The 19,351-nt window shown below is 50.2% G+C and overlaps 1 protein-coding gene and 2 long non-coding RNA genes across 4 annotated transcripts in view; 2 read left to right on the forward strand and 1 right to left on the reverse strand.

The window, feature by feature from the left end:
- DISP1 (dispatched RND transporter family member 1) overlaps positions 1-4,833 on the reverse strand; it is a 187,045-nt gene extending 182,212 nt beyond the window's left edge. Inside the window, exon 1 of the mRNA XM_047077198.1 lies at positions 4,756-4,833. The gene's annotated coding sequence lies outside the window, so the exon portion shown is untranslated. The remainder of the gene's footprint in view (positions 1-4,755) is intronic.
- A 3,816-nt stretch (positions 4,834-8,649) lies between these two features.
- LOC124510491 (uncharacterized) lies at positions 8,650-10,229 on the forward strand. Of its 2 annotated transcripts, XR_006961710.1 has the most exons (3): positions 8,650-8,937; positions 9,257-9,341; positions 9,500-10,229. It is a non-coding gene; the product is annotated as an uncharacterized LOC124510491 (long non-coding RNA). The 2 variants fall into 2 exon arrangements; XR_006961709.1 differs by having other exon boundaries at positions 9,257-10,229.
- Positions 10,230-10,437: 208 nt separating this feature from the next.
- LOC124510494 (uncharacterized) lies at positions 10,438-11,331 on the forward strand. Its single transcript, XR_006961713.1, has 3 exons — positions 10,438-10,619; positions 10,736-11,102; positions 11,230-11,331. It is a non-coding gene; the product is annotated as an uncharacterized LOC124510494 (long non-coding RNA).
- Positions 11,332-19,351: the final 8,020 nt, after the last annotated feature.

The following is a 19,351-nucleotide window of genomic DNA, read 5'->3' on the forward strand; positions in this document are numbered from 1 at the left end:
TGGGATGGATTCCCCCCAACCATTGTATGCCAAGACTATTCTCACTGTAGACCCATCAACAGATAAAGACTTTCGTGCTTTATTATGTACTTGAGGCCTGGCTAATTCATCAATCTCTAAATACGCAAACCATATCCTCCCTAAACCTGGTCTGACGGTTACCAGAAACCCACCCCTTTCCAAGACTTGGAGGTGGACTTGACAGATATAAAACCAAGCAAAGGATTCAGGTACCTCCTCGTGATAATCTGCGCGTACTGAGGATGGGTCAGAGCCTTCCCGACCAGGACGGAACGAAGTCGTGAGGTGGCCAAAGCTCTTCTACGTGAAATGATGCCTCGGTTTGGTCTGCCCTTAACCATACACAGTGACAACGGGCCTGCATTTGTGGCGGACGTTATACAAACCCTGACCAGGTCCCTCAACATTACCTGGAACTGCAACACGCATCTTAGCCCTCCGAGAGTACCAACCCCTAGAGCTAAAGGGTGATGCCTACTAAAAAGATGTTTTTAAAAAAGCATCCAAGGGGGGAATGTTGGGAAAATTAAGTAAAGTTCTGCACCATAAGAGGACGGGACTAACAGGACTCTAGTTCCTAGCTTAGACACTCCTCTTCCGGGCTCTTCCTCCTGCCCTGCTTGCCTTGGGCGCCAAATTACTACTAGTGCGGAATGCGGAAGTAATGCAGGAGAAACTGTCCCCCATGCTGTGCTCAGGGTTCAGATCTCTGGAGAAGGATCTCCTCCGAGCCTGCAGGTGTGAAAAGAAAACTCCGATCCACCAAGAGAAAAAAAAAAAAAAAAAAAAAAGAAGAGGTGACTTGAATGGACGCAAGCTGACCGCTTATTCTGAGATCAAATGAAAACGTGTTAAGTCACAAGCACAGGCTGACACAGGCATTACAACCCCTGTCAGGATGATAAGAGCCTGCAGAGGCTACAGAGGTCTGGAAGTTGAAGCCCACCCATCGTGGCTGGTCAACATTCGCCACGCTCCAAGGCTCCAAGGAGTGCCGTCAGAGTATCTCCCAAGGTACTTTCCAGCTGGAGCACCGAGCAAACTGGAACCAGTAACTGTTTGTCAGGAAAGAAAGACCAAGTCAGTCAATAGTCACTGCCTAGGTCTAAATGTTCGGTGTTGACGCCGATACTTCTTATCTGTGTGGTCACTAGTTCTTGTGGGAAAGTCTAGAACCTGACAATGCATCACTTCCCGGGTCGGCCCTATCGTCTCTGCTTTAACTAAGACGAGGTCACTCGTACACGGTGCTTGGTCTTCTCGTATGCGCCGTGTTCCCGTCAATGTCCACGAAAAATACCAATGCTAAAATAAACCTCAATGTTTGTTTCTTTATTCACATTTCAATCCTTCCCTCAAGCCTCTCCACGATTCCCAATGACCACGTAAACTTTCCAACTTCAAGAGCCTTTGGCAGGAGGAATTTCTCTCTCTACGCCCCGCAGGCAATAAAGGAGAGCACTGTCTGTAAGGTATTTTAAAACAATGATAAAGCCAACTACGTCTTTCTTCTTTTTATTACCACCAAGCACTGATAACTGTAAACAACGTGAGATACAACCACTGCAGAAAGCCCCCACCATCGCCTCCTAACATCCCCTCCCCCCCATCTCCTACTGGACAGTTTTTCTTTTCATGAGGATCTCAAACTAAAACAAACCAACAAACAAAACTCATAACAAGAACAAAGACTAATGACAATCAGTGTATTTTCTGTAGTATTTGCAACTGTATCACTTCAATAGAATGGTTCCTGTAGAATTTAATGTGATGCCTCGCTCCAAGCAAAAGTAAGTGTAGTCCAGTTATATAATGCAATCATGATTCAGTATTTAAACTGTTTTTCAAACAATAACAACGTAAACAAATGGTTCACAGCCATAACTGCATGTCAGGAGGGCAAAAAATTTGCCAAGATTTATGGGATCAAGGTCAGCAGAACGAACTGGGCTATACTGACAGCCCTTTTGGCTGAGGCCAACGTCATCTCAGTCACTGAGAGAAAAGGTCTAACTCAGCAGCACAGAAAGGGCAGAAAGTCCTACTAAAAGAAGAGGCTGACGATGCCTCAGCTAATCTTGGTGACAGCCAGCATGCGTCACAGGCCCTGCAGCTGGACAGCAGGTCTGCAGATCAACGCTGTCCTTTCATCAGTGCCACCAAACGGCAGGGGGCGCCCTTCTAAAGGGGTATACGGGTAACAGAGAGCGGACTATGTAATTATAAGGTTGACAGTCAGGGAGCACAGAGCCCAAAATCCCAATATAGCAAACTACTGCACATATTACAAACAGGTGACTATGGAAAGCAATGTGTAAATACGTGAATATAAAAACAGCCCGGGCCATCGCTGTCTTAGTAGTTCTCCCATCGCACAGCTACGCATTTTGCCATCGCAGAAACAAAAGTAAGTAATAAATCCGTTAAGAATAACTAGTAATTTGCCCAGCCCTATTAAAATTTCCACTATTGGTTAAAGTGTAAAATGTATCTAAATCCTACAGAACAACACTTGGGTTCATCTACAGAAAACTTAAAATTTTACTCAACGATTAGAATAAAGAAAAATCCCAGAGATTATCCAGAACACACAGCAATCCAATTTCAAATATATCATTCAGACATATAACTAGACAGTTGCCAGAGAGGGCGGGCTCTTGTGTTTCAAAAACAAGCACTTCCTCAGCCGCAAACTAAAGTCTAAAGATCTGCATACTTTCCCAACTGTTTTATCTCCCAAAAACCAAGCGAAAGGGGGAGGAATACATTTCTTTTTTTTTTTGGGGGGGGGAGGAATACATTTCTTAAACCAAGATTTTATGGACAATTCAGAACAAGCCTTATCAGAAAAGGAACACTGTCTAACTTAAAGAAACAGATTAAATGAAGATATATAGAGAAATCCACACAACAATCAACACAATAACTATAAAGATCAGGCCATTTTACCATTTTCTACTTGAGAAATTACCCACTATACTTAATTACATGTTGAAGCACTGTTTATTTCTAGACACTGCTCTCCACCTGTAAATATCAGCTATGTCCCTATATATAAGGAGATTACACCCAACTCAAGTACAAATTTTCAAGTCCATCAAGAGTTCATAAGCGTTACTAACACTGTGATCTGAGATCTGGACGAGGTAGATCTTAAGACAGTTAGGTACTGGTGACGTGTCATCAGCTTCATTGTGACCATCATGTCACAATGTACATCAAAATGTGTACCACACGGTGCGCCTAGAATACACACAGTTCTTGTCTGTCAATTACACCTGATAAAGCCGGGGGGCGGTGAGGGATTTACAAGTCAGCAATACACTGAGGCACCAACAAACACAGAACGTTCTAGTTCACTTAGTGCAAGTCAGACCCCCGAACCTGGTCTCCGGGCGACCTGCACCGACGCAGTCTAGCACCCAAGAGGAGGAAGGCGCTAGGCAGCTGTCCCCTCCAACAGTGACAGCGCGAGGACTGCCCTGCTGGGTGCCCAGTTTGTGACAAAACCCAATTCGCTTTTTCAGGTCGGAGTCTCTAATTACACCTAAGTGAGAGGCTGTACGATGTCCTCAGGAAGCGCAGCCAATAAAAATCACATGCAGTGTAGACAATGAGGAGAATACTCAGCATGAGCTGCAGTAATGACAAAGTAAGCCGACACGCCCCTCCCTGGCCACTAGAGAAACCACCTGTGTTTACTGTGAGTGAGACACCATGGTTCCGGGAACACTCAACACAGTCTGTGGCCTTGTGGTAGCCAACCCTAGGGACTGGGTGTAATCGGCCGCACCCACACCTAGACTGTCCTCACTGGGTAAACCGAGTCACTAACCCGAACCCTAGGGACTGGGTGTAACTGGCTGCACCCACACCTAGACTGTCCTCACTGGGTAAACTGAGTCACTCACCCAAACCCTAGGGACTGGGTGTAATCGGCTGCACCCACATCTAGACTGTCCTCACTGGGTAAACCGAGTCACTAACCCGAACCCTAGGGACTGGGTGTAATCGGCTGCACCCACATCTAGACTGTCCTCACTGGGTAAACCGAGTCACTAACCCGTATCCTAGGGACTGGGTGTAATCGGCTGCACCCGCACCTGGAGCGTCCTCACTGAGTAAACGGAGTCACTAACCCGTATCCTAGGGAGTGGGTGTAATCCGCTGAAACCGCACCTAGACTGTCCTCACTGGGTAAACCGAGTCACTAACGCATAGGGGCTCCAGTACAAGCGCAGGCACAGCTCCCTGCGATCCTCTCCGCAGCTCCAAGCGTGCTGACGAGGTCGCTCGGGGCAGTGGAAGCAGCACAAGCTAAACTCTGGCGCCACGGAGGGTTCCAGAACGAGAACTGCGGTCAGCCTGACAGCACTACGGTCCGCGGGCGCCTGCTGGCTCAGTCGGGGGCGTGGGCGACTGTACGTGCGGCCTGGGGTCCGAGCCCCCGACCGGAGGAAGGGCTGCTAAATTCCTGTGACAAAGAAGTGCAGCCCGAAGGGGACTCGGCTGAAGGGAGACCTCGAGTGTTCCCGGAGCGTCCGATGTCCCTCCAACTCACACACACATCCGGAAGCCAGCACGGACCCGCGGCGAGGCTACGCGGCTGGGCGCCCCGACCCCTCCCACCCGCGCCCCCCGCCCCTCACGGCACCCCTCCCGCGGCCCCGACCATGCTCGGTCGCCCTCCGCCCGCGCGGGGCGCCCCGGTCCCCCCGGTCCCCCCGGCCCTACCCGGTCTCCCCGTCGCGCGGCGGCGGCGGCGGCGGCGGCGGCGGCGTGGCCAAGACGCGTCCACTGAAGAGACCGGCGTCCGGGACGCTCCGGCCCCAACGCGGACCCGGAGCCGGCTTCCGCCTGGCACCGGAAGGCGTACGAGCGCGGGACCGGAAGTTCCGCCCCCAGGCCGCGGGCAGGGGCGCGGGGTGCTCGGGGCCGCCGGCTGGTGGGCTGGTGGGCTGGTGGCGGCGGTGGGGCCCCGCGGGGCCCAGACGCGGAGCTCCGCTTTGCGGGGTGGAAGGTGACGCGAGCGGGCGGGGAGAGGGACCGGCGCTGCGGGACGGGAGGTGCAAGTCCCCCGCCCCCCTTCTCGGAGAGACGGTCGGGAGCGACGAGCGCGCGCTGGAGATCGGAGGAGGCGGGAGGGCCTGCGGGAGAGAGGGGCGTCGGAGATAGCCCGGCCGCACGGGGGAGCCGGGGGGCTGCATCGGGGACGCCAAGACAGTGATCGAGGCCTTTAAGGGGGGACCAGCAGGGCTCTTACCCCTCATATCACCGCATTGGGCGGGTCGCCCCAACCAACCGAAATGCCCGCTGGAACTACTGAGCCCTTAGAAGGGTAATGAGGCTTCGTTACCAGCCACAGGGAGGAGGACGGTTACCTCTATGGCTGTTTTGCTTGCTGCTAGTGTCTAATCAATACTTTCTTGCGCGCCAAGTCCCCCCTTTCCTCTTTAGGAAGAAAAGGTATGACAATTTTTTTCTCTCGCTCTTGGGTTATGTTGTGAGAGGTACAGACAGGATTGTAACAGCAGAGAAGGAAGAATGGACAACATGTAGACAGTCTGCCTACAGGGCACGACATCAGCCCCGCACCCAGCAGAAGGGTGCAGCTTCCCGCTTGCCCACGTTGGGGAGGTTAGCAGTCGCTTTGTGGTGGTGCGTGACATCACCAAATCATGTAGTGGAGAGGTGTGGCCTTGAGAGACTGGGAAGAGCGTGTGTGTGCGCGTGTGTTTGTGTGTGTACACACATGCGTGCACCACCCCCCCCCCGTCAAGAAGTAGAATGTAACAGGCACCCCGCGAAATGTCATGAAATGTTTCCGTATAGCTCACCACGATTGTTTGCTTGTGGTAGAAATGCCCCTAATAAATAGAGAGGTCCCCTCAAAGGACCATATACCTCGTACAAGTGACCATGTTCTTAGGTGACCAAGTGTCCTGGTTTGCCCAGGACTGAGGGGGATCCCAGGACACTAGAATTTTGGCACTTAAAACACTGGGATGGTCCTAGGAACAGTGGGACAGGTTGGTCATGTCCCTGTAAAACAGATGAGTCCAGGAATGGACACATCCTCAACCAGGCCCTTCGTGGTCTTCCCCCACCTCCAGGAATTTAACATATGGCACAGGAAAACACAGAAGGTAACCCTTAGAACAGTCACATAAATGGCTGTGCCCGAAAGAAAAGGTCTGTTAACACCATTTGCTGAGGACCAGGACCTGCCCTGCCTCCTTTGATTACAGGTGATAATCCCTGTGTATTTCCAAAACATTCTTTTGCTTGACGAGCCAGGGAAGGCTTCTGCTTGCAACCGAAGTACGCTTGAGGAGTGTATGCATAGCACGTCCTTGTTCAAGGGCATCTGCTCCCAGAGCCCCTGCTGAGTGGGCACTGAGCCACATGCTCCAGACTCACTGGCATGGCAAACTGAAGTCGACCTGTCTCAAACCCAAACAGCTGAGAGTCTCTGCAGCATGGGTTTTGGTCACCAATGGAGCTGCAGTTGGTCTCTTTCGTGTTGAGATAGAAATGCCCTGTAAACCTGGAATTAGGTTCTAGGCATGAGCAGGGTGTTGGAGCTGGTGGAACAAAAGCAGGAGATACTAGAGGAAAGAGGGGAGAAGGGAGAAGGGAAGACCGAGTTATCGGAGCGGTGTTCCATCTTTGTGCCCAGCTTTCCAGCGTTGGATTTCCAGTCCCTTGTGAGGTCCAGCTCAACTTCCTGTCCTTAAATTCTGAAAATTCTGTGTCCTTCCAGTAAAGTCCCCGTGTTACTCGGGTTAGTTGTAGTGGGTTCCTGTTCCCAGTGAAACGACACCACCCCCTAAGACACTGGTCCCCTGCTCACTCTACAGCATCCATCTCTTGTCACCAGAGCTCTGGAGTCAGCATGTCCTTCCAGGCCAAGGACAGGAGGGCCACTGCTGCCTGGTCCCATCAGGAAAACGGCCTCAGTTATCATGGGGCTGGCGGGTGGGGCAAATTGTATAATCAGCATATAAATCTGGAAGGAGACTTGGGAAATGGTCTATTCCAAATTCCTTGTTACGCACAGGAGAGGAAGAGAGTCCACCCGGATGGAGTTCAGTGGTCCCAGAGACAGGACTATTGATCTCCCTCCCAGCGGGCTCCCCAATTTTTCTGGTGTGGAGGGAGTGCGGTAGCCCCCCCAGACCCCTGTGAGACCCCCTAGTGTGCTGCTGAGCTCCCTCCCACCCGCCACCTGGCCTTCGGCATCAGCCTTTGCAAAATCATGACCGCTGCGTAGTTGTATTCAGAACTGGGAGAAAACGTTTTAAGGAAAAATATCTTTTTGTTCCCTCCTTACTCACCACCTGGCTCTGACAGATAAGTGGGTTAATTAGCAGAGCTAATAAGGTTAGTTTAAAAGTTTATTTACACTTTCCACACTCCCATTCATACCTGGGTGTTTTCCTTATCCTTATTTGTTCATAAACATAAATGGAAACAACCAGCATCCCCAAGGGCCGCGGCAGCCGCGGGTCCACAAGTGTGCCTTCCACCGTTTGGACACACTAATGCAGTCACGTGGCACAGTGAACCGGCCTGCTTGGAGGCAGTCACGGCAGCATGTTCCTTGGAACGCTAACCACTTAGTGTAGAGTTACATTAATTAAAGATTATGTACTGAGTGGTAGTTAAGGTCAGCCAGGGCTCTCCAATTAATAATTCCCAACTGCTGCAAGGCCCCGTAGGCAAGGTACTTTTGTGAAGATCTCAATCTCCTATGATCCAACAGTATCACTGAACGTGAAAGAGGACTCCTAACTACGTTTAAGGTGGTGCTTTCTTCCTAAAAGGGTGGCCGCCCCAGAAATGTTTCAGGTTACCCAGAATATTTAAAAATGTAACTTTTGGTATTCTGGTCTAATTCGTTATTGTGGTAAAATATATAAAACATAAAATTTGCCATTTTGGCTACGTCCAAACGCGCACTGTGGTGGCATTGCTGCATATGCAACGTGTATACCCATCACTCCCTTCCCTCCCCAGAACTTTCTCATCTCCCCAGACTGAAACTCAACACCCGTGAAACAGCATCTCTCCATTTCCCCCACCTCCCCTAAATCCACTTTCAGGGTAGGTTTGTCCGTGTTGCATCCCATGGAAATATGTTCAACATGGGTTCATATCCTCTGCAAGTAAACACTTGCGAGTAGAAATAACATAGGGTTTGTTCACCTCTTTTCTCTTGTGGAATTCAAGTGAAATGTGATTTCCACAGGGACACGTCGTATAATAATCAGATACTTCTATTTCAGACCCCTTTAAGGCCTACACCAGTGAAATTCCACCTGTAAAACGACAGGGAAACTTGGCGTAGTACTCATTAACTGAACAGTTTGTGTGGGTGTGTTCTTTTTTTTTTTTAATTTTTTTTTCAACGTTTATTTATTTTGGGGACAGAGAGAGACAGAGCATGAACGGGGGAGGGGCAGAGAGAGAGGGAGACACAGAATCGGAAACAGGCTCCAGGCTCCGAGCCATCAGCCCAGAGCCTGACGCGGGGCTCGAACTCACGGACCGCGAGATCGTGACCTGGCTGAAGTCGGACGCTTAACCGACTGCGCCACCCAGGCGCCCCTTTGTGTGTGGGTGTGTTCTGAAGGGCTTGTATACAAGTTCGTAACTGCAAATGCCAAACCTTGTTTGTCTTTCTGCAAAACCAGCGAGCAATCCACACACCTGATGGGTGCGCGAGCCTCCCCGTGTTTTCCTCCTAACATCACAGCTAAGCAGAAATGCTCAAGCCAGAGAAATCTTCACCTGCCAAACCTCAACAGGGGCCGGAAAGCAAGCCTTTCCTCTTGAATACAGGTTTCACTCAAGGTTGGGTAACCGAAATAGAGACACACAGCACTGCTCCCGACTTGCAAATCTAACCACCAGGTAAACAATAAAATGAATTTTCAGCTCTGAGTCTCGGTGATACAAACTTAATTTCCTATGAAGAAATTAACTACAGGCTGGGAAGGTCAAGGCAAAACTTAACCTGTAAAAACAGTGGATGTAAGCCTTAAAGAGAAGGAATACGCCTTCTGTGTACCAGGATCCTGATTAGTTAGTAAGAAGTCACTTCCTGTGCAGGTAGCACACTCTTCAAAACATTTGAAGTCAAGCACAGTACAGGGTGGTTGTATCTGCCTTGAGGAGACGTGGCAGAGCCTAGAGTGTTTTCTGATTCTTCTGTGTTTCTATCCCGCGACAGACCACGTGGCAAATACTGAGTTGCCAGATAAAACGCAGGATGCCCAGTCAACTTGGGACGTCCTATTATCTTCAGTACAAAGAAGGTAGGGAAGCTGAACAACGGGCTCCATCTGTTTCTCTGCGAGGCCCCACTCACTCATGCGCCATGTTTCACCTGGTATCTGAGTAAACCGAGAAAGCTATGTTCCCACCCCAAGGGGGGAGGGGGGAGAACTTCATCGTTCTCTGTGTTTCGTCCTAGGCCCCCGACACCTGATAACGTAAGAGACCGGCCCCCAAGCCTGTTCCAGCTCTGTGTCTGTCAAACTCGGCTGACACTGGCATCAATACCCCGCCCCCCGGCTTCAGTGATTTATAACACCTGCTGTTCACCTGCCACTTGCTTTCAATTGGACCCCACCCTGGATTCCTGAAAGAACATTTACCCTGGACCCCTTTCCAGTATAAACCCCCAACCCCAAGTGGTGGGGAGACTCCCTTCCATCTGAGTCTCCCAGACGCTCTGCCCACTATACTCACACCACTTGGCGTTATTCGGTAGATTCTGCCCTCACTGCCTCCTGGCTGGCATCTGATTTCCATCCCGCATGCAGCCACGGACCCTCTTGGCTGGTTCTGTGGGGTCCCCTCTGGGTCCTGGGACCTGGCCCACCTACATCACGAGTACATCCCAAACATTGCATGGGACGTAGTTCTAGTAAGAAAGTATTTACTGTTGATCTGAAGTTCAAATTTAACTGAGCATCCTGTACTTTTATTTACTAAATCTGGCAACCCCGTTGCACATAAGCAACATTCCGTAAACATTTCTAAAAGAAAGATTCCTTAAATACAGCAATACAACTTCCTCCTCCTACAGAAGTATGCATAGAACTTTGGACTATCAATGTACTGTGTCGACACTATGCGTCTTTGTACACTTTCCTTGACGTGTTACAATGAGAAACAGAAACAGGAAGCAAGACCACAGATGTGCCAAGGGTATTGTTAAAAATTAAATGGAGGGGCGCCTGGGGGGCTCAGCCGGTTGAGCGTCCGACTTCAGCTCAGGTCATGATCTCACCATTCATGGGTTCGAGCCCCGCGTCGGGCTCTGTGCTGACTGCTCGGAGCCCGGAGCCTGCCTCGGATTCTGTGTCTCCCTCTCTCTCTGCCCCTCCCCTGCTCACGCTCTGTCTCTGTCTCAAAAATAAATGAAAACATTTAAAGAAATTAAATGGACAGTGCGTAGGACTGAATCAGAGAGGCTGAGATGATGTCCACATGGTTGTGGGGAATAACTTACAGGTGCAGGGGTCTGGGATTTTACCTGAGAACAAAGCAGGAGATGCCGTTGAGCCACACTGCTCGCTTCACCGCAGGTACTTTCAAAGTACTTTTCTGTAGTGGGTTGTTGTTTTTTTTCTTTTCTTTTCTTTTCTTTTTTTTTTTTTTTGAGTCGTGTTCTGTATCTTTTACTCTTTTTTCCTCGTGGCAGTCCGGTAGAATTTTCATATTAGCGGAGTGTGGCCCAAAGAATGTTGGAAGGATCTCTGGCGAACGGAACACTGGCTCTGCATTTACAAAGAGGGGTGGCCTCCGCTGAGCCCTCCCCCTTCACACCTTCTTCATCGTTCACTCCAACAAACCCAAGCGCACACGGTTTATGAGACCGTGCCGCCGGCCTGGCCAGAAACCTGTGTACCTACAATGTCCAAGGCCTCGATGTGGAGTCGCTGGCAGGTGTCCTGTCCCCAGCCCTGATCCCGCTTTGGCACCTGGGCTCACCTTGTAGATACTGTTTGCGACACACCTGCTGCATTTTCTTCCTGCGGCTGCTCCTTCCTACGTGGGAGAGCGATCAGGTATCTCGACAGACACAGCACTTTCCTTATGAGTCTTTTCTTACTAGTTTTATTAGCCTTTTGCCCCACACAACCTTCTTATTCTTCCTCAACTAAGCATCCCCTCATTCCCTTGTTCGTTCTACAGCTATCCGGATGGCATCGACTGCTCTCGGCCCGTGGGGAAACAAGAGACAACAATTCCCACCCAGGAGGATTTTGTGTTCCAAAGTGGGGGGGGGGGCAAAAAATAAACTAGAAAGCAATAAATGAATATGTGAAATTGTAACATGATGACAAACGTTTATTTGTTATAACGTGACATGTTTATTTTCCACCATGATAAATATTCTAGGGAAAAAATAAGGCAGGATAAAAGAATGGGGGCAGTGGTAGGGTTTCGATTACAATCATCAAGACGGGACTTTGGGGCAGAGGCTTAAAAAAAGTGAAAACAAAAGGGCTGGGGAAAAGTGTTCCAAGACAGAAGGAACCCCCCGGGCAAAGGCCCCAAGGCGGGTGCAAGAGAGCCAAATTCTGGGCGTTCCAACTCGGAGGCCTGCAGCTCAGGCATGTCTCGGTTCCAGCTCAGACCCAGACTGGACTCTCTTCCAGAATGACTGATTTGCTGGCCTTGCTGTCTCCCCGCCTGAGCCCTGCAGACTCTTCCCCTCTGCACGCTGCCCCCCGCCCCCACCGGGGGCATCGGAGGGGTCATGAGGGAAGACTGCAGCCTGGAGGCTGACAGGACTTGCCTCCTCCTCTGTCGCATCACCTGGGGTGACCCTTCGCCTTGGGAATGGCTGTTGGGACGGGTTCCCAGGTTCGACCCTGCTCCCTGGCCTCGCGCTTCACTCGTTGTTGCCTGGATTCCCAGCCATGCCTCCCTTGCCTCCCCAGATGCCCATCGCCCAGGAAACCAACCCCCTGCACAAATTCCTCTTCGTTAGGATAACTGGTGTTGCTTCTTATTCCTGGCTGGAGCTTGACTGATAAAGGGGCCAGAGAGAACTTTCCTGAACTCACCAACCACGTTTTATTTGGCTCTGATTGCAAGCACTCAGCACAATCCCAGCAGGTGACAGTGCCCAAACAAGGTTTGTTGAACGAATAAGGCAAAAATATCCTGTCTATGCACCAGCTAAGTAAATTGAGACCAGTGCCCGAAGGCGTGACATCCAACCCCAACTTGCTCATTAGGCTCTCAGAAAGCCACCTTCTTCGGCAGAGCAAATGCAAGGTCTCCTTGTGAGCAGCACCCCCTGCCTGAACCCCTATAAAAGAACATCTTTTCTTTTATATTCATGCACTAAGGAAATACCACACCCCACTTTATTTTTTTATTTTATTATTATTTTTTTTTTAGAGAGAGTGTGTGCGAGCCAGGGAGTGGGGCTGCGGGAGAGAGAGAGAGGGAGAGGGAGAGAGAGGGTCTCGAGCAGGGTCCATGCTCAGCAAGGAGCCCAATTCGGGGCTCCATCCCATGACCCTGGGATCATGACCTGAGCCAAAACCAAGAGTTGGTGCTCACCCAGGTTCAGTCGACATTCTTTATCAAAGCTTTAATCTATGATGAAGTCATCCTGGAAAACTCAGACTGCTTTGGACCCGGTAACAAGCAGATGAGAGACAGGATTTTGACACAGAATACTTTTTTTAAACATTTATTTATTTTTGAGAGGGAGAGAGAGAGAGCACAACAGGAGAGGGGCAGAGAGAGAGGGGGGGCAGGCTCCAGTCTTCGAGCTGTCCGCACAGAGCCTGACGTGAGGCTCCATCCACGAACCGCAAGACTATGACCTGAGCCAAAGTCGAGTGCTAACCTACTGAGCCCAAGGTGCCCCCACACAGAATACTTTTGACGCACTTTTACATCTTAGCTCTGTCTCAACACAAGATCCCTTTTTTGGATTGCTATAACATCCTCCAGACTGGATTCCTTGCCACTAGCTTGGGACACACAGCACATTGCTCTCCGGTATTTGTCCAAATCTCTCTTAACTAATTCACACAGCTTCATCACTTACTAGCTGTGTGGCCCTCATAATTTGGTTAACCTCTCTGTGCTTTGGTTTCATTATCTTAAAATGGGGACAACGATAGTACCTATCTCATAAAATTGGTAATAAGGTCTAAATAAGTTACTGTAGACAAGTACTTAGGACAAAATGAAACATGTGATGGCTATCATTGCTACACTTGAAAACGCTGTTATCCTCATGTTGCTTTGGGGATAAAATGCAATTCTGTAGCAGATATGGGTTTTCCTACTAGGAACCTCCAGCTATCTTTTGTAGACTCACCCTCCACCTTTTCCCTCTCCACTTCTACCCATCATTACCTGTCTCCTCACCCCTCTGACAAAATCTACTTCCTTGCTAGAAGGTTCCGAGGGCTGGACTTTCTAGCACCACTGTCTTCCCAGTCTTTTCTTATTGAGTGTCTTCATGTGTTTTTCTCAGCACTGGAATGTTTTCCTTCTGCCTCTCCCTCCACCACACATCCCTACTCGACCCTCAAGCCCCTCCCAGATGTGACTTCATAGAGAGGAAACGACTCATGTCCTCTAGGCCAACGGGAGACTTCATACCTGATGAGTCAATAGCCCCCCTGTGCACCACCTCACACAGTTACATACTTGTCTCTCCTTACAGGAATCTTCCATCCTTGGAAGGCAGGAAATATACCCCAAAAAGAGGACTCCGGTGCCTACTATGTGTTCAGTTAATGAACAAGTAAATGAACTGATCGAGTAAGAGCAACCCAGAACGGACAGAGGCGTAGAGACCTTCACCTGCCGCCTTGTTCACCTGCCGCCTTGTTCACCTGCTGCCTTCACCTGTCACCTTCACCACCTGCTGCCTTCACCTGCCGCCGTTGCCTACTGCTCGCTTGACAGTAGGTGAGCCTTTGGGCCAGGTCACTTGTGATGCGAATAAACTCTAATTGGACCCCAATGTTGTCAGTTCATCCTACTACTTTTTAAAAAATTATGCTAAAAAGGTGTATAAATACACAGCACGTACTAGAAGTTGGTCCTCAAGATGATTAGTTTTGTACAAGTTCACAGCAGGGAAGCTCAATACACTAGTGTTTCACACAAGGGTCGTTCCTCCAAAGGGGTCTGAAAAATGCAAATGTAACCTATTCCTCTTACTACAAAAGTCAAACGCGGAGGAAGAAGGATAAGGTGGTGGGAGAAGAGAGGAGAGTGCTCCAAGTTCAGGGCTACAAAAATGCCAGGAGAACCAGAAACAAGAGATAATCAGCAGTGAGGCGCTAGGGGGAGGTGAGTCCAGGGGGAGGTGGAACAGGGGCAGGTGAGTCCAGGGGGTGGTGAGTCCAGGGGGTGGTGAGTCCAGGGGGTGGTGAATCCAGGGGCAGGTGAATCCAGGGGGAGGTGAGTCCAGGGGGAGGTGAAACCAGGGGGAGGTGAAACCAAGGGGAGGTGAGTCCAGGGGCAGGTGAGTCAAGGGAAGGTGAATCTAGGGGGAGGTGAATCCAGAGGGAGGTGAATCCAGGGGGAGGTGAGTCCAGGGGGAGGTGAAACCAGGGGGAGGTGAAACCAGGGGGAGGTGAGCCCAGGGGGAGGTGAATCCAGGGGGAGGTGAGTCCAAGGGGAGGTGAATCCAGGGGGAGGTGAGTCCAAGGGGAGGTGAATCCAGGGGGAGGTGAGTCCAGGGGGAGGTGAATCCAGGGGGAGGGGAGTCCAGGGGAAGGTGAATCTAGGGGGAGGTGAGTCCAGGGGGAGGTGAGTCCAAGGGGAGGTGAATCCAGGGGGAGGTGAGTCCAAGGGGAGGTGAATCCAGGGGGAGGTGAGTCCAAGGGGAGGTGAATCCAGGGGGAGGTGAGTCCAAGGGGAGGTGAATCCAGGGGGAGGTGAGTCCAGGGGGAGGTGAATCCAGGGGGAGGGGAGTCCAGGGGAAGGTGAATCTAGGGGCAGGTGAGTCAAGGGAAGGTGAATCTAGGGGGAGGTGAATCCAGAGGGAGGTGAATCCAGGGGGAGGTGAGTCCAAGGGGAGGTGAATCCAGGGGGAGGTGAGTCCAGGGGGAGGTGAAACCAGGGGGAGGTGAATCCAGGGGGAGGGGAGTCCAGGGGGAGGTGAATCTAGGGGCAGGTGAGTCAAGGGGAGGTGAATCTAGGGGGAGGTGAATCCAGAGGGAGGTGAATCCAGGGGAGATGAGTCCGGGGGAGGTGAATCCAGGGCGGTGGGGGGTGAATCTAGGGGGAGGTGAGTCCAGGGGGAGGTGAGCCCAGGGGGAGGTGAATCCTTCTCCTCCCCTTCCCCCTCCAGGCTCCTGAGACCCATCCCTCAAGAAAAGGTGCCACTTGGGAAGGACGGCCTCTAGGCACACCACAAACAAACTGAAAAGGCTTGAAATGATCCGTCTAAACAATGGGTGCCCTGTCTCATGCCTCCATAAGGTTTAAGCCCAGCATTGTTCCAGGCCACGTCCCCCCAGCAACCTTTCCCTCCTGGCTGGACTGTTTCCCCACCTGCGGTCCACGCGGGCTTTCTCCCTTTCTCCAAGGGCTTGGGAGGACAGTCTTGACCCGAATGATTTGTGAGCCTGACTCGAAAAAATCAATTCTGGCAAACCGAGCTCAGAGCATCCGCAATATGCAAACCCTGTCTGGTGGGGACTGACGGCTCTCTCTGCTTCTGCACAGCTATTGTGTGGTCCCCTCCACCCACCCTGTGACTGTCTTTGTGTGAACTGTGGGCTTTGCTCTTAGGCTCTCCGGGTTTGTTTTGGTTTGGTTTGTCTTGTTTTTCTGAACCTCACCCGGAGGTCAGTGATTCTTAACCTTATTTCAGTTGTGGCTCCTTTTGAGAACGTGATGAAGGATATACATCCGTCCCCACAAGACAAAGCGCGCACATGCATGTACACACACGATTTTGCATACAATTTTAGTATGCTCGTGGAAATCTCTCCATTTGGGTCTAATCATACAAAACCATAACTATATAGACAAAGTTGACCCAATATATCAGAGACAAAGTATATCCTATGTTTTTAAAGTCTTTGTGATGAATGGCTCAGGAGTTCACTGGGGTCGGGTTTTGTGAGACGGCTTCTCAGAAGCACACACTGTTGGAGCCAACCCAATGCGTCTCCTCACCCTAGCGATTTTCGTGTTTGGCGGAGTGAAAGATCGAGGCTTCCCCTATTTATCTAGAGGAACGCCAACCAGTCCGCAAGTTTTGCCTAAGCGTCCCCTTTTCTACTACCAAAACATAATTTGAATTAGTTCTTTCTTTTGAAAAAATGCGTGAATAGTTTATACTCGATCCTCTGTGCTCATGCCTTTCCTGCATCATACTTCTTTTATCTGGGGGTGAGGAAGAAGGAAACACAATCAGGGTGAGAACCTCAAATAGCATCTGTGCAACTGTGTGATGAGCCACGCTGTTGAAACCCTCATTCTCATGTAGAACAAGTCTTGAGGCGTGAAGAACTTAATGGTGCCGTTATAATTACAGAGGGTTATAATTACTTTTTCATTATGATTGTCCATTAATTTGAGAATGATAGTTTATAAGTGCAGTGGGGCACTTTATGGAGACATTTTTACATTTATATATGGAAAGATAAATCTAAAGAAAATAGTACTTTCTGGGGCGCCTGGGTGGCGCAGTCGGTTAAGCGTCCGACTTCAGCCAGGTCACGATCTCGCAGTCCGGGAGTTCGAGCCCCGCGTCAGGCTCTGGGCTGATGGCTCGGAGCCTGGAGCCTGTTTCCGATTCTGTGTCTCCCTCTCTCTCTGCCCCTCCCCCGTTCATGCTCTGTCTCTCTCTGTCCCAAAAATAAATAAAAACGTTGGAAAAAAAAATTAAAAAAAAAAAGAAAATAGTACTTTAAAAACCAGTATCAAAGCCTTCTTGATAACATCTGCTATCAACTCCCAAGCCACTCTTTAAGTCTCTTGGGATCAGAAACTTCCTGAGTAAAAGGAGAGTAGGCGGGAAAGAGCAGTAGGTAGAAACAAATGTTCCAACGTTTTGAAACAAATTCAACACTCCTGAGCATGTGTGCATTCTTCCTGGAGAACACGAAGCGAGGCTGGAGTGTGAAGGCATGGAAGACTGAGTGGGCAGATGCCTCAGGAAAATACGGGAGCAGAGGCCCAGGGCCCTTCCTGAATCTTAAGAGGGAGGGATCTGGTGGGAACAGGCTGGGGGGCTTTTCCTGGAGCTGTTTCCAAAGCAAGGATGTGGCTTTCTGAAGCTATAACAAGCGCCGGCCCTAGATTTTACTTATTCGGGGCGTGGGTGTCCCCGAAATCCCTCTCTGGAGCTTCTGCTACAAGCTTTCCTGCTCCTTCCGTCCCACTCCTCTCAGAAATAACTTGCTACCACCCCCGTCCCACCCCTTGCCTGAGCCATGCGATGGGTCCTGTTGTTCTCCCAACCCCTCTGCCTCCTGCCCTTCCGGGAGCCCATTTCCCCGCTGACATCACCTCTGCCTGCAAGTCCAGGGGTCCTGCTTCCCAGAGCCGAGCTCCTCAGTGAGGCTCCTGTGCGGTTCTCCCACGAGGTTACCTTCAGGCTCCTCATTGGGACCATTTAATGTGCACCGTTCATTTCAGAGAGGTTTCACTGAACGTCTCTCATTCTAACAAAAGTGGCTCACACTTATGGACTGATTTCCAGTCGTTTACTTTTCCGAGGACTTTACGTGAATCTGCTCATGTACACCTCACCGTCACGGGAGATTCCCTTTGCCTATTCTCGAACTTGGTAACAATGAGATAGTATAGCACGGACTCTGTGAGCAGCTTCTTGCGTTCGACATTAGGTCCGTGAGATTCGCTGACACCGTCGGACGTAACTGTGGTTCACGTTTTCACTGTGCGGCAGAATTCCCACGAGTTGACGAGCACAGGGTCTCCCAGCTTCAGTTTACACGAAGACGACTGTGTTACGAGCACAATAGAGCAATACAGCCTCTGTTCCTATTGAACTCCAGGATTACTCATGCTTGAGTTCTCGACATTTCTGAGAGATATTTTAATTACAGTTTTAAAATAAAGGTTTAGCTAGCAGGGGAGAAGAGGAGAACGTTTACGGGTGAAACCACTTGTTTGTGATTGAGAATGAGGGGGGGAATTCTGAAGCTGTTCTCTGGGCTCCCTCGGGTTTGAAGGTGAAGGCAGACCTCGGGAAAAGGGGAAAATCACCTCCGGAAGAGAGGCCGCATTTCCAGAGGGCAGAAAATGTTAGACTTGTAGTTAGGGGTTCCCATTCAGCCCCTCCAGGTTCGCTCCTCAGTACTTAGATCCTCTAGGTTTGCTCGCAGCCAGTGTGCCCGTTTCATCCAAACCTCATCTAGATCCATATAAACCACATTTGAAGACTCAGAAAGGTTGGAGTCTTCAGTCTCCTGATTATCCCCATTAAACCTAAAGCCCTACTTCTGCAAATTGAAAACCTATGGCTTTAGGGCCCCTGGGTGGCTCAGTTAGACGTCTGAGTTTTGATTTCAGCTGAGGTCATGATCCCAGGGTCGTGGGTTCAAGCCCCATGTTGGGCTCTGCACTGGGGGTGGAGTATGCTTATGATTCTCTCTCTCCTTCTCTCTCTCTCTCTCTCTCTCTGTCCCTCCTCAGCTCGTGCTCTCTCTCAAAAACAAACAAAATAAAAGCTCACAGCTTTGACTGCCAAGATGTGGCCAAACACTTTGTTCACAGGAGAGGAAACATTGGCAATCTGATGAAGCTGCAAAATCATGAGGGGGCTGAGTCAGGACGTCAAGAGAACAGAAAAGAACCCAGTAGCTTTTGCCTTTGTTTTGCAGGAAAGAAGGAACAACCGTATTCTCCTTAAAAGTTCAGGTAAGGGGTGCCAGGGTGGCTCAGTCGGTTGAGCGTCCGACTTCGGCTCAGGTCGTGATCTCACAGCTCGTGAGTTCGAGCCCCGCGTCGGGCTCTGTGCTGACAGCTTGGAGCCTGGAGCCTGCTTTGGATTCTGTGTCTCACCCTCTCTCTGCCCCTCCCCCGCTCATGCTCGCTCGCTCTCTCTCTCTCTCTCTCTGTCAAAACTAAATAAACATTCAAAAAGAATTTAAAAATGATTGGCTTCCTTTATTCTAGCAGAGTTTCCCCCTTGCTCCAGTTAGATACATATTTACTGAGCATCTTCTGTGTGTTAAGTCCCGGTAACAGGTGCCATGAGGGACATGAAGGTAAGTGAGAGACATTTCCGTACATCAAAGCATTTATAATTGGGAAGAGTTGGCCAAACTACAGAGATACAGAAATAAAT

The sequence above is a fragment of the Lynx rufus genome, unplaced genomic scaffold (assembly GCF_022079265.1).
Source record: "Lynx rufus isolate CCGP_SWC_20201006 ecotype Redwood Valley unplaced genomic scaffold, mLynRuf1.p SCAF_15, whole genome shotgun sequence".
Taxonomy (NCBI): domain Eukaryota; kingdom Metazoa; phylum Chordata; class Mammalia; order Carnivora; family Felidae; genus Lynx; species Lynx rufus.